Consider the following 13,296-nt stretch of genomic DNA (forward strand, 5'->3'; position numbering starts at 1 on the left):
CCACCGGCCGCCGCCCCGCAGCGGGAGGGGGCTGGCGGAGACAGCGCGGTAGGGGCAGCTTCAGGTTTCTTCCTGGAGCCGGTGTCGGGCGCGGCCGGCGGGCGGGCCTCGCCATGTGATGCGGCCGCCGCGAGCCGGACCGAGAGGTGGGCAGGCGGGGATCCAGTGGCAGCGGGGAGGCGCGGGGGGAGCGGGGGCGGCACCCGCTGCGGGCGCAGCCAGCCCGGCCCGGGCGCGCGGCCGCGGCTCCACCCCCTAAACCTTGGCTTCAGCCCTGCCGCCGCCAGGCGTTGGCATCGCCAGGGAGAGCCTTCCGGACTCCGGGCGGCGGCTGGCGGGGGGCGCGTTCCGAGGCGCCCTCAGGCAGGGCGCGGGGGCAGCGCCTCGCCTGGGCTCTGGAGGCTGCGGGGCCGTCGCTCCAGGTAAATGCTCTTTGGGACTCCATCGTCTGCGTTTCGCTCTGGGCGGAAAAGTTTGTCCACCTGAGTTCGCATCCGCAGGGCCACTTTCTCCAGGGTCCCCAGGAATGGGAGGGTCGGCAGAGGTGACCGGGGAGCCGCTGCAGGCGCTGCGGCGCGAGGGCTGGGCGCCGCCTCCCACTCCCTTGGGAGCGGCAACAAGTGGAGAGGGCGGCGCAGCCTCGTGCGGCGGCGGCAGCAGCTGCGGAGCGCGGAGTCGCTCGGGCGCACTGAGAGCCGGGGGCTGGGCGGGTGAAAGCCCCGCCAGTGTCCTTCGGCAGCCAGGGAAATAAACAGCACTCCTGCGGTGGAGAAGGGAGAACGTCGAGAGTTGGTGTCCGCCCTTCCCATCCATTCTTCAGCTCCGGGGCTGAGGGTGCTTGGCAGGGCCAGGACCGCAGAATGCAGACGGAGCGCCAGCTCAGGACACACGCACTACCACTTACTCGTGTGGAAGCATTTGCTGTGTTTCAAAAGGCATTTATAGTTACTTTGGTTACCTTGGAAAGGCGGTCAGAATTATGTGGGACTCCTTAAGCTTATTTTATGGATTTGTTTCCCCTTAAATACCCGGGGTGTATGTGGTGGTGCCCCAGCCTTCCCGTGCTTAGGTTTCCCGAATGACAGGCCGGTGTTTGGCCAAGAAAGCACCATTTGGGTCGAGGGCTGTATGGAAACTGGGTGCTCAGGCAGCCCTGGAAACCCAGCTTTGGTTTCCCAGAGACCAGTTAGATTTCTAAGAAAGAATCCATCTCTAGAGGCCCACAGCGTCCCCGCATTGGTTGGCTGGGTGGGCTGAGGAACAGTGGCAACATCTGTGTTTGCGCAGCTTCTCCCGCTTTGACCCCTGCCTGGGTATCCACAAATCTCCGCACACCAGGAGTTATAGAGGTTCACCACGGACCACACCAATTGGGCAAAATACCAAAGAAAGTAAGATCTTTAATTTTCGTTTATAAAGAACTGATCATTTGGGGTTCCGTGGGGCCCCTGGCTTTCTGAAGCGTTATCTTGTGTTCCTAGGCCCTGAAGCTGTCAGGTGTAAGTGAAATCCTGTTTTCACTGCAAAAACAAATCAAGGACCTGCCCTTGTTAGGTTCTGTGGCATCTACTTTGTACATGACAATCCAAGCACAGTGATAACTTCTGGGAAACCTGGGAAGGTTTCTCTAGATCTGTCCTGGGTTTTTAGTTACACATTCTTAAAGCACATGGGTATTTGCCTAATCTTGATTAATAGCCAAAGTAACCCCTTTGGAGTATTTGGAGAAAAGAGATGAATACGGCAAAACCCTTTGGAATTTGTAATACAACATAGTGTTTCAATGTAATGTTCTGATGTGGACTTTATATGTGATTATTGTGCTGATTAACTTTGATCAAATACGAATTTGGCTAGCATCAGATCTTATAGCTAATGGTTAGGGAAACTGAGGCACAGAGCTAGCTATAGAGTGTGTGACTCAGATGAATGTCTTGGGTAACGGGAGAATGGAGAACAGAGAATCAGTGTTTGTCCTGCTTTTGACATTTTTTTTTTCCTTATCAAAACCACACAATCTGGCCAACTAAGAACAGGTTGTATAGCAGGCGTGTCATTAGACTTTCCTCTGAAGTACCCAACTGTCCTTTAAGCAGTTTATAAACACTTAAAGGTAAAGAAGAAAAATAGTAGTTAATAACTAAGTTTCTATGAAATGTCTCAGAAGCCTCACTTGGTTGGGTTTCATACTTTTTTTTAAAATTATGTGAGTACTGCAGAAGAGTTTGGAATGTTTTCTTATTGTGTTCTTATAAGAAACTACACTTGTGGCTAAGACTTAAATTGGGCAGGAATTTCAGGTGAGCTCTGATACGTGACCTCCTTTAGTATGCCCCGTGAGAAAAGACTGTGTGTTCTAAGTAGGTATTAAAACAAATTGCAGCATATACTTACTTTTGTATTAAACATTCTGTACACCACTATATTGGTACCCAAGTTCCAACAAGTCCTTCCAGTTTATGACCAAGGGCTGAATTCCAAGAAAAAAAGATTCATGATATAAATGTTGGAAAAGCCTCACCACGTGGGCATGGCTGGGATGGTACTGAACAGAGCCTAAATGATCTAGGCTGACTATAATTTTGTTATGCCTTTATTTACTAATCAGATATGACAGATCTGGTTTGTGTAGGTTTTGTGTAATTGCATTTGTATTTATGTTCCTTTTAGTGAAGCAGAGTAGCTCTGGGATCCCCCCGCCGGCCCCCGCCCATAACCTTAAATAAGATTTGTTATGAAGAGGTGGGTCAACCTGGGCAACTCCTACTGAGGATGTAAAAACAGTGTTACATTTGAAGTGCACCAGATTCAGGGAATTCTGCCATGCTAAAGTTGTGCTGTAAATATGCCACCTTGTCAGACTTGAGTCCACATCTCTACTTAGGCAAAGCTGGGCTTTGAGATATTTTTCTTGCTTAAGAAGTGTAGGTCAGGTCCTGTATCGCAGAGCATTTTGCTCTGATTGGATGACACGCTATCATTTTGTCCAGTCTCTGTGACCCTTGGTTCTTTTGTTATTATCATGGTATTGGAAGTTCTCGGAAGCCCAAAGCAGTGTCACTCTACTGTTTTGCCATTTTAACAATCTCTATTATGGGGCTCTCTTTCTATAAACATGTTCTTCATTTACATTCATTCAACTAATATTTGTTGAATTCTTACTATGTGCCCAGCACTGCTCTTTGCTTTGATTCTCTGATCTTTGGATTCCGTGTTGAAAGTGACACTTTTCTGGCTTTAGAGTTTTTAGGGTCTGTTGCATTTTCAGAGTAGACTTTTGCACACTCCACATACTGGCCAGGGTGGGGGTGGTGGCTCACGCCCATAACCCCAACACTTTGGGAGGCTGAGGTGGGAGGATTACTTGAGCCCAGGAGTTCAAGACCAGCCTGGGCAACATGGCAAAACCCTGTCTCTACAAAAAAAAATACAAAAACTAGCCAGGCATGGTGGTGTGTGGTGTGTGCCTATAGTCCCAGCTACTTGAGAGGTGGAGGGGGGAGGATAGCTTGAGTTGGGGAAGTCGAGGCTGCAGTGAGCTGAGATGGTGCCACCACATTTCCAGTCTAGGTGACAAAGCAAGACCCTGTCTCAAAAAAAAAAATTAAAGACATTTGACTGGCAAAATAAGTCATGTAACTTATTTTTTTAATGTGATAGTGCATCTTAATTGACTTCCATTTTTCCCTTGAAATTTGATCTCAGGCACAATAGTAATTTGCTTATTTGTAACATTATTGCTCCTGGACTTCTTCTCCTGGATAACCAAGATAATGAGATCTGACATCATTTTTTAATGATAGAAAGTAAAAAAGTATATAATTGAATAGTGGGCATTTGTTCCAGTGATACTGGTTTTGAACACTTACATAAAAATGTATTTTAATTTTCAGAGGTGTTTTCTCTTGTTTTACTTTAATCTTCACCTCAATTATAAATAACTCGAGGTTTGATTTCTGTAGAAAGTTAACATACAAGTGATGTTCTCTTAAGAGCAGATGAAAATGTATCTATGAGTGAGGACCAACAGGCAGAAATCAGCAGTGGTGGCTTTGCTCTCCATAGTAGCCTGTTCAGAAGAGACCTTTCCAAAGCCAGCAGGCAAATAGCATTCTGCCTATTTCAAGTGGCAACCTTTGTGTGACTGCTGTGCACATGATCATTGTGCCTTTAAAAAATATACACTTGAAATGTTAATATGCTTCAAATATATATATATATAGACATTCCCTTAATAAATAGATGAAGTATATATTGCATATATTAATGACATTTATGGTTTAGCTCTTCAATTCATTATCAAACACTAGTGACCATGCCCTTTGTGTTTAAGGCTTACTCCTTTTCTTCCATCATTTTATAATTCAAGAAATTATATTTCATAAACTCTCATGAAGTGGTTTAGAATGTGGACTTTGGAGCCAGACTGTCTGGGTTAAATAGCCCCAGCTTTGCCCTGACTATGTGACCTCTCTCTACCTCAGGTTTTTCCATTTGTAAAATGCAGATGATAATAGTAACCTGCTTCAACTGTTGTGAGGACTCCGTGATTTAATTTACAGAGAACCCACCTGGTAGTGCCTGACAGAGAGTAAGTTGTAGTTACAGCAAATGGAAAATAACCATTTAAAAAGGATAAAAGGGTAGCAGGTTTTTCAGCTTTCAGAAGGCAGTGAGATGTCAGTGTGACCCCAGGAGAAATTGCCCTAGGCTGGGAGTTGGAGGAAGGGATGGAGTCCTCTGGCTTTCCAGTTTTGTGACCTTGGGTGAGTATTCCTACTGGAAGCCTATCTGGTCCCAGTTTCCTCATCCAGTAAAATGGAAAGGATTAGACTGGATGGTCTCTAAGAGCAACCCATTTTTTAACATTCTACTCAGTCGTGATGAGTAGAATGTGAATGTGATGTATTTGTCAATTTGCTTTACTTGTCTTGGTCAACACTACTAGAAATGTACTGTCTAAAAGGTTAGCATTGTGCCTGCAATAGGCATTTGAATAGATGATGAGCTGTCACTCTTATTACCTTATCTCTCCTTGACTACCAGACAGTCATCAGGTTTAAATGACTTGGAGTTATCTTCCTGGACTTAATCCAAAGAGATTTCAGACATGCAAGTCCAGATCCCTTGTGTGGGCTACATGGCTGCCCTAGTCCTCTTGTTTTGAAGAACCCCTCATGTAGAAGGGGGTGGTGTAGCTCTGGAAAGTGGAAAGACAAGTGGGCTGACTGTTTAATTTTATGATAGAAATAATTTCTATCAGGCAAAGAAGTCTCATGAAGGACTTCCAAGTATGGTGAAAAGCAAGAGGTTTCATTGGGCTGGATGGTTCAAAGTCCCTCAGGGGCTTATATTTTTGTCTTTTCCCACTAAGACCCTGATTTACTGTCTGTACATTGTCACTGGTTCTTTTTCAACAGTGCTTCTCCTTTTCTTGTTTCACCAGCCTCCTGGTTTGCTGTCTGATCAGGTGTTAGAGTTCTGAAAGGTAGAGGATGTTCAGTGATAAATGAGACTACTGACTGTGGGTTCTTTGAGCCTCTAACCCAGGTTTCAAGCGCTGTTGTTCACTGGAACCACCTGGGTTCAGAATCGCTCAAGTGGACCTGCCATCATTTTCTAAAGAGGTGATTCTAACGTACAGCTGGGTTTGATAGCTACTTTCCTAATCTTTAGGTGTTTCTGGCTTCCTACATCGCACAGTGCCTAGGCAAAGGGTAACACCTGTTATTTCTCATGGTGTTACTGTTATGCTGTTGGTGGTGTGTCAACTGTCCCCTGCTGTTTCTCCCTTGTGAACTCTCCAGTTCTATTAGCCAGGACTAGTAACTGCCTATGGAACATGTTGTGTGTTTCTAACTTCTTTGACTTTTTCCTAGTGGCCCCCTTTTCCTCCCTTGCCAACAAGTATTGCAGTCCTCAAAGCCCAGCTTAAACCACTTTCTCTCTGTAACCTTCAACTAACTTAGTAGCAACTGTGCTGCTTTCCCTTTTGAACTCCTATCACCCTCTCATTTTTTACTTACCACCTGCACCTGGGTTCATTTTGTGTTCCTATATATGTCTCAAGTTTACATCATGACTGTAGCCCATTAATGACAGGGACCCTGATTTAGGCTACTTTGTAGGGTGCTCCAAGCAGAATATACACATGTTGGTCGGTTATTTAGTTATTTTGCTAACTGTTGTCTCAAGTCCTTCTTGTTTACAGCACCACTGCAAGGACTAATGGTGGTGTTTTCCTGGGTATCAGATGTGGATTGTATTGGAAAACACTGGGGTGCAGGGGAGGAGGGCAAAGTTTGCTCAAGAAGTAGACAGTCTCCTTCCCAAATGTAAATGGGAGACCTCATGGACCTCTCTGAGGAAATTGTATCAACCTGTATGGGGAAATGAATGAAATTCTTGATTAAAATCTGAGTCTTTGGATTGAAAGAAACCTAAAAGCTTTTCTCTAGTCTCCAGAAGGTGCACAATTCCCCTGCATGGCCTATCTCCAAATGGTTGACCAGTCTGTCCTTGAATACCTTCAGTGATGAGGACCTCATGACCATAAAGATAATCCATCTATTTGGAAAGCTTAGGCTTTTAAAAACAATTCTCCCTCATCCTAAGTTTGTCATAGTTACACTATGTGGAGGCCATTCGGAACAATTTCTCTTATATGACAACCTCTAACATTTAAAAAAATTAATTATATATCCTACCTTCAAGTCTTCTTTTATTGAGGTTGGAAAATAAAAATCTGTTTCTTCAGCCCTTGTTAAGTGACATGATTTTGAATCCTTTCACAAACCTGAATATTGGACATATTCCAATTCACTATTTCCTTTTTAAAGTGTAGTTCTTCCAGATGCTATCTGACAGTGTAGAGCAGCAGTCCCCAACCTTTTTGACACCAGGGATTGGTGTTGTAGAAGACAGTTTTTCAATGGACTTGGGTGAGGGGGATGGTTTCAGGATGATTGAAGTGCATTATGTTTATTGTACATTTTATATAATGAAATAATAATACAACTCACCATAATGTAGAATCAGTGGGAGCCCTCAGTTTGTTTTCCTGCAACTAGATGGTCCTATCTGGGGCTGATGGGAGGGAGATGGTGACAGATCGTCAGGCATTAGAGTCTCATAAGAAGCCCCCAACCTAGATCCCTTGCATGCGCAGTTCACAATAGTGTTCGCGTTCCTATGAGGATCTAATGTTGCCACTGCTCTGACAGGAGGTGGAGCTCAGGTGGTAATGTGAACGATGGGGAGCGGCTGTAAATACAGATGATGCTTCACTCCCTTGCGTACTGCTCAACTCCTGCTATGTGACCTGGTTCCTAGCAGGCCATGGACCTGTACTGGTCTTTGGCCCCAGGGGTTGGGGACCTCTGGTGTAGAGCACAGATCTGTACCCTTTTCTTCTAGGGAAGAAGTGACACCTCATGGTTAAGATTAGCAGCTGCAGGTCAGAGAGACTTGGGGAGACACATGGCCTGCTGCTTCTAGCTTGTCTTGGCCAAGCCACCTAAACTTTTAGCCTCAGTTTTTGTCTATTTCTCTCATAAGATTATAAAAAGGACTCAATAAGATAGTCTATATAAAGTGTTTAGCACAGAACCTAAGAGAATAACTCCTCAATAAACAATAGCTTTAATTTTTTTTTGTTTTGAGATGGAGTCTCGTTCCGCCACCCAGGCTGGAGTGCAGTGGTGTGATCTCAGCTCACTGCAACCTCCGCCTCCTGGGTTCAAGCAATTCTCCTGTCTCAGCCTCCCAAATAGCTGGGATTAGGGGTGTGTGCCACCATGCCCAGCTAATTTTTATATTTTTAGTAGAGACAGAGTTTCACCCTGTTGGCCAGGCTGGTCTGGAACTCCTGACCTCAGGTGATCTACCCCCATTGGCCTCCCAAAGTGCTGGGGTTACAGGCATGAGCCACCATGCCTGGCCTAAAAGTATTTCTTAACCGTACTATTGAGTTTCCATGTTCATAGTCATCTCAAAATTAGTTTCTTTTTACATATGTTGCTATGGAGCCATATCTCCTCATTCATGGACTTGTGCAATTGGGTTTTTAGTCTTATGAATAATCTTAATATTTATCTTTCTTGAATTTAGTTTCCTGTATTTGACCATTTTTTCCTAGTCTTTTAGACTGTTTATACATTTTTCATATTCACTACCCCTTTTAGTCTCGAGGTATCCATAGGTTTGATAGACATTTATCCAATGCCTGAGGAAATAATAAAAGTGTTATTTAGGCTGAAATCTAGGGCAGAGCAATTTGATGTGTCTATGCAAACCAGTTCAGGTTGATGTTTATCAATTTCAAGTAGACTTGTTCAACTAATTACTACTTATTTGTACCAGCATCCGGTTCTTAATCCCCCATCTCCTCATAAAGATATATACTGTGTCTATTATATCTCTTTGTCTACCAGTCTAGTAAATTATCACCACATAATAAAATGGGGTTATTCTCAAGTGACTTATTCTTTGGGAGCACACACTGGCTCCAAAATGCCACTGCTTTTTCTTCGAGGTCCTCATACACCACACTTTTAATAATCTGCTCTAGAATCTTAATCTAGGATCAACATGAAATGCCTTCTGTCTATAATTTGTAGAATCTGCCATTTTGAAAGTTGGAATGACATGTGCTTGTCTCCTGTGTCGAATCCCTCTGTCATTGTCCACAGTTCCTGATGGATTATGGTTGGGAAATCTCATCAGATTCTTTACTATCCTGCCATGTCCAGCAGCCTGGAACTGATTCAGATCAGCTTGATGCTCTCTTACAATGGATTTTCCCACTTAGAGATGTTCTTTCTCTCCTTTTTAATTGAAAAATCATTCCCTTCTAAAAGGAGACAAAATACAAATAGACATGGAGGAATTCTCATTTCTTTATCAGCCTTCTATACTCTATCACCAGCCCCAAGCCAACCTATTCCTTTCTTGACATTCTGGCTTTAAAAATAGTTGAAATAAAAATTTTAGTATTTTTAGAAAACCTCAGGTTATTTGGGCCTTTAGACTGATACAATTCTAAAGAGCATGACTCCCTCATGTTTGTTCTTGCAAAGGGCCAGGGAGGAGGGTAAAAAGAAAGCCATTCATGGGCCGGGTACAGTGGCTCATGCTTGTAATCCCAGCACTTTGGGAGCCCGAGGCAGGCGGATCACCTGAGGTGGAGAGTTCGAGACCAGTCTGACCAACATGGAGAAACCCCGTCTCTACTAAAAATACAAATTATTCAGGCATGGTGGCACATGCCTATAGTCCCAGCTACTCGGGAGGCTAAGGCAGGAGAATCGCTTGAACCCAGGGGGCGGAGGTTGCAAGTGAGCCGAGATCGCATCATTGCACTCCAGCCTGGGCAACAAGAGTGAAACTCCATCTCAAAAAAAAAAGAAAGAAAGCCATTCTTTTTATCATTTATGTATGAGTGGAAAATAGCACACACCTAGGAATCAGGAGACCTGGCTTTAGTCTTGAGCTCATTGAAAGTAATCTCTTCATATCTCCAAGAATCAATATCTTTTCCAAATAGAAGGACTTTGGTTGTTTTTATAAACTGTGATGATTTCTTCAGGTAGTGATTTCATTGGCTATTTATAAAGCTTGATGGACGTGGAATTTGGATATGGTAGTGTAGTAGGGAAATTAAAGTCCAGGTTTATCACTCTGTGGAATAACCTGTCTCTTTTTTTATTATCAGAAAGCCACATTTAGATATAAGAATCAGCTCATCTAATGTAAGTGTTGTCTTTCATGGAGTTGTCAACTTTGCAACTTATCAAAAACTTTTCAGGAATAGGTTTCTGGAAGTTGCTTTTATAGCAGTTATCACAGCCCCTAGAGATGTAGCAGGATTCAGCTGGCCATTCCTATTCTTGGAGAAAAAGAACAATGCACAAAACGCATTGCCAATGCTTTAATAGGGTTTTAACTGATGGATTTTTAAGGGGGAGTGAAATAGAAGTATTTCTCTTAAGTTCTATGTTTCCTGACATATGTAACTGTTATATAAAATACATGTATATTGTTTCTTCTCCCATTTGATCACCAGAAATATTGATATCTTGCTCACTGGCAATAAAACAGTATCGAGGACTCCTTGATGTTTAATTAGAAAGGTTCCAACTTGGACAGAAATTTGTTTATTATGAGACAAAGGTCTTATGTCCTTTGATTTTTAGCCTTCTTGTAAAAATGTTTTAGTGTTAATAAAAAGGTGCTTAAGATTTCACCTATAGATAACTTAGGTTGTTACCATAAAAATGAACCCTCTAGGTTGTCTTCTTCATATCTACAGAAAGTCCCAAATTAACTTTTCAGTTGGCATGCTTGTCTCACAATGATAGGGCTGAGCTAGAGAAAATTCAACTTTACCAAGAACAGTTTAAAGAAACCACATCTTGACATGAATGTTAACAGTAATTTGGATATTGGTTCATCAGAGGTTTTTTGGTATTAAAAATAAAGAGTAAGTTTTTTTCCCCTTTCACATTTATGGTGGGAAGCTTTATCTTCATCAGCTGTGTTGCACCTTTGTGGACAGCAGCAGAAGAAATTAGAAGTAGTGAGATGTTTGGTGTTCAGTTCATTGAAAAACAGTCTCTTTAGTGTGAGTTGGAAGTGATTGCTGGTGGTTCACACCATTCATCATAGTAGGGTAGTAGAGTGTGTGCAAGAGGAAGGTTTTAAAAAGATTGTCAGTCTGAATGTAGCAAAGGTTGGACCAGAAGTAGATTTGGGTTGAAGTCTTAGCATTGCCACTGATATATAGGGTGGCTCATATCACCTTTCTCGGCTCTGGTGACCTCATCTGAAACCCAAGGGGCCAGGGTCAGACCATCTCCACGGTGTGTTCCATCTCTCAAGTTCTGTGTTTCTGTGGAGGTAAGGATGGTGTCCTAAGCCTCTCTCACATTACGAGCATCACGCTTGGCTCCCAGAGTGCTTTCAGACACTTGACTGGCAACATCTACATTGTTCAGGAAGTTGAGTTTGAAGATGGTACTTCAGTGTTGCATCTTCATGGGGAGAAATGATTGCACATACTTTGAGATTACCCTGTCATTGCAGCTCATGTTATTGCTGTCAGAATACTTCATGAGCAGTGAGGTGGAATCAGCCAGTAATAAACGAGTAATTATTTTTAACTGAATTTTAGGATGAATGAAAATGGGTATTAATTTCATTTTAACATATTGAACTTAATGTACCTAACCCCAATGAGGCTGGGTGGAGAATATGCTCTGAAATGTATGGCATTTTTGATAAATATCAGTTTTTAGCTAAAATAAGAACTTTTATAATGGTTCCATCCCCTCTCTCCCTTCCCCTATCCCCGCTCCCACCTTTCTCTACCTCTCCTCCTTCTCTCAAGAAACTTAGGGATTTTCCTTCTGTTTAGTCTCACAATTTTTTTCCTCAAAAAGAGCTAGCAAATCTGTAAAACCTCTAGTATTTTATGTAGTTCCCACCTAGTGGTATGAAAGAAAACACACTTGTGCTTATAAAAAGGTAGTATTTTAAAGTATGGCATCCTTCCACTTTTCACAGAGGCTCAAGATAAAGATATTTTATTATATTGGTGATTTGGACAATGGACTTATTCTATTTGGGATTTTACTTGCTGAGTGTAGGGGCTCTAAGCCCTCTTATCATTTTGGAGTTCTTTCCAAAGGTTTTTTACTCCAGGGAGTTTTGGGAGTGTTATTTGATTTTTTGAGCCTTTATTGAGTTGGGTTTAGCTAGTAATTGCTATAAGGCAGACATATGCTGCATGCTGGAGGTTCAGAGATAAGAAGCTTAGAGGTAGCTCTTGAGGAGCTCTCAATGCTGACAAATTAGCTGCCATAAAAGCCAGTAAATACATTGTGATATGGAGAAGCGGTGGGCCAGTGTGCTCTCAGCAGCCTGAGCAAAGGCAATTTTCTGGGAGCCATACCTGGTATAATAGAGATCAAAGTATTGTTTAGTTTTTTTTTCTTCTTTCCTGTTATGGTGTTCTAAATGTTATCTATATTGTAAATATGCATCTGCTCCAGTGATGTTATAGAAATAAGTGAATTTAAGAAATTGATGTTTTAATTAAAATCTGTGTAATTGGAGTGATTATCTTTCAGATGTTAGAATGCAACCACAAACTTTTGCACTTGCTTTAAAACTTTTACTTTTCGAACATACATAATTACTTGCTGCTAATAATTTTTTAAAACCCTTTCAAAGTTGGGCTTATAAATAAATATTTACTGTAGCTATTTGGTGGGAGGGAAACTCAAATATTATCAAACAGAAAAGATGACTCCTTTATATTCCAATTTGTTTTATTGTGGCAATATGCTTGCCATGACTTTACATCTTAACTTTGTATGGAAAAACTTAGTTATACATGTGTGAATATATTTTTATAACTGTAGATACTTGAGAATCGAAACAATTTTATAGAATCCTGGAAATGTTTGACAAAGGTCTTGATGTTGTTCTTGATATGTCAATAGTGAATTGATTCTAATGTTTCAGTTGTTTGAGGAGAGGCCTCTAGTCCAGGGCCAAGTATCCTACAACTTTGAGTTACATTGAAGACCACAGCTTAAGCCAAAACTAAACTAGGGAAAGTAAATTATAGTGCATTATCTTGCCCTTGTGATGTTAAAGAATACTGTTGTGAATACAGTGAGTACATACTGGTTTTTATTTATTTTGGGGTACAGGGTGATTTGAACTGATTAGTACCTAAAATTAAAAAACATAAAATCCTTCTCTGCCACAGTTGAATATCACTGAACTTATGGAGCATTTAAAATTGCACAGTATTTAGAAAATACTAATCGAATGAATCACCACCTCATGTGTTGTTTTGACAGGAAGTGTATCACGTCTCAATAATTTCCTTAACATTTTTTCCTGCCAGGTGCCTGTTTTCTTCTTGTTGTTAACTTTTTTCTATAGAATTCCAAATATGTGGTTGATTTCCCCACTGATATATTTGCATAGTTCTTTTTCCTCTTTTCTTTAGAGTAGCTGGTGCTTGTAGCTAGTGTTTGTATGCAAATCTAAGGCTTCTTACAGGGAAGAGAGCATGAGCAGCTGTTTTGGAGGCTGACGTCCAGCCTAATGCCTTTTTCTGGTAAGAAGATCTTCATGGCCCTAGCACGTAGGATTTTTACAAAGTAGATTTTCACATGTACCATGTCTAAGGCCAAACTTACATGAAGTATTGTTCATTCAGTCATCTCTTGAGAGATTAGGGAGGATTTTCATTTTCTATTACACACACACACACACATACAC

General features: G+C 42.0%; 1 protein-coding gene across 1 annotated transcript in view; it reads left to right on the top strand.

The window, feature by feature from the left end:
* The first annotated feature begins 263 nt into the window (after nucleotides 1-263).
* Nucleotides 264-13,296, top strand: part of ARHGEF28 (Rho guanine nucleotide exchange factor 28) — a 313,004-nt gene continuing 299,971 nt past the window's right edge. The window contains exon 1 of the mRNA XM_003266061.4: nucleotides 264-422. The gene's annotated coding sequence lies outside the window, so the exon portion shown is untranslated. The remainder of the gene's footprint in view (nucleotides 423-13,296) is intronic.

Source organism: Nomascus leucogenys, chromosome 18 (genome assembly GCF_006542625.1).
Source record: "Nomascus leucogenys isolate Asia chromosome 18, Asia_NLE_v1, whole genome shotgun sequence".
NCBI classification, from domain to species: Eukaryota; Metazoa; Chordata; class Mammalia; order Primates; family Hylobatidae; genus Nomascus; species Nomascus leucogenys.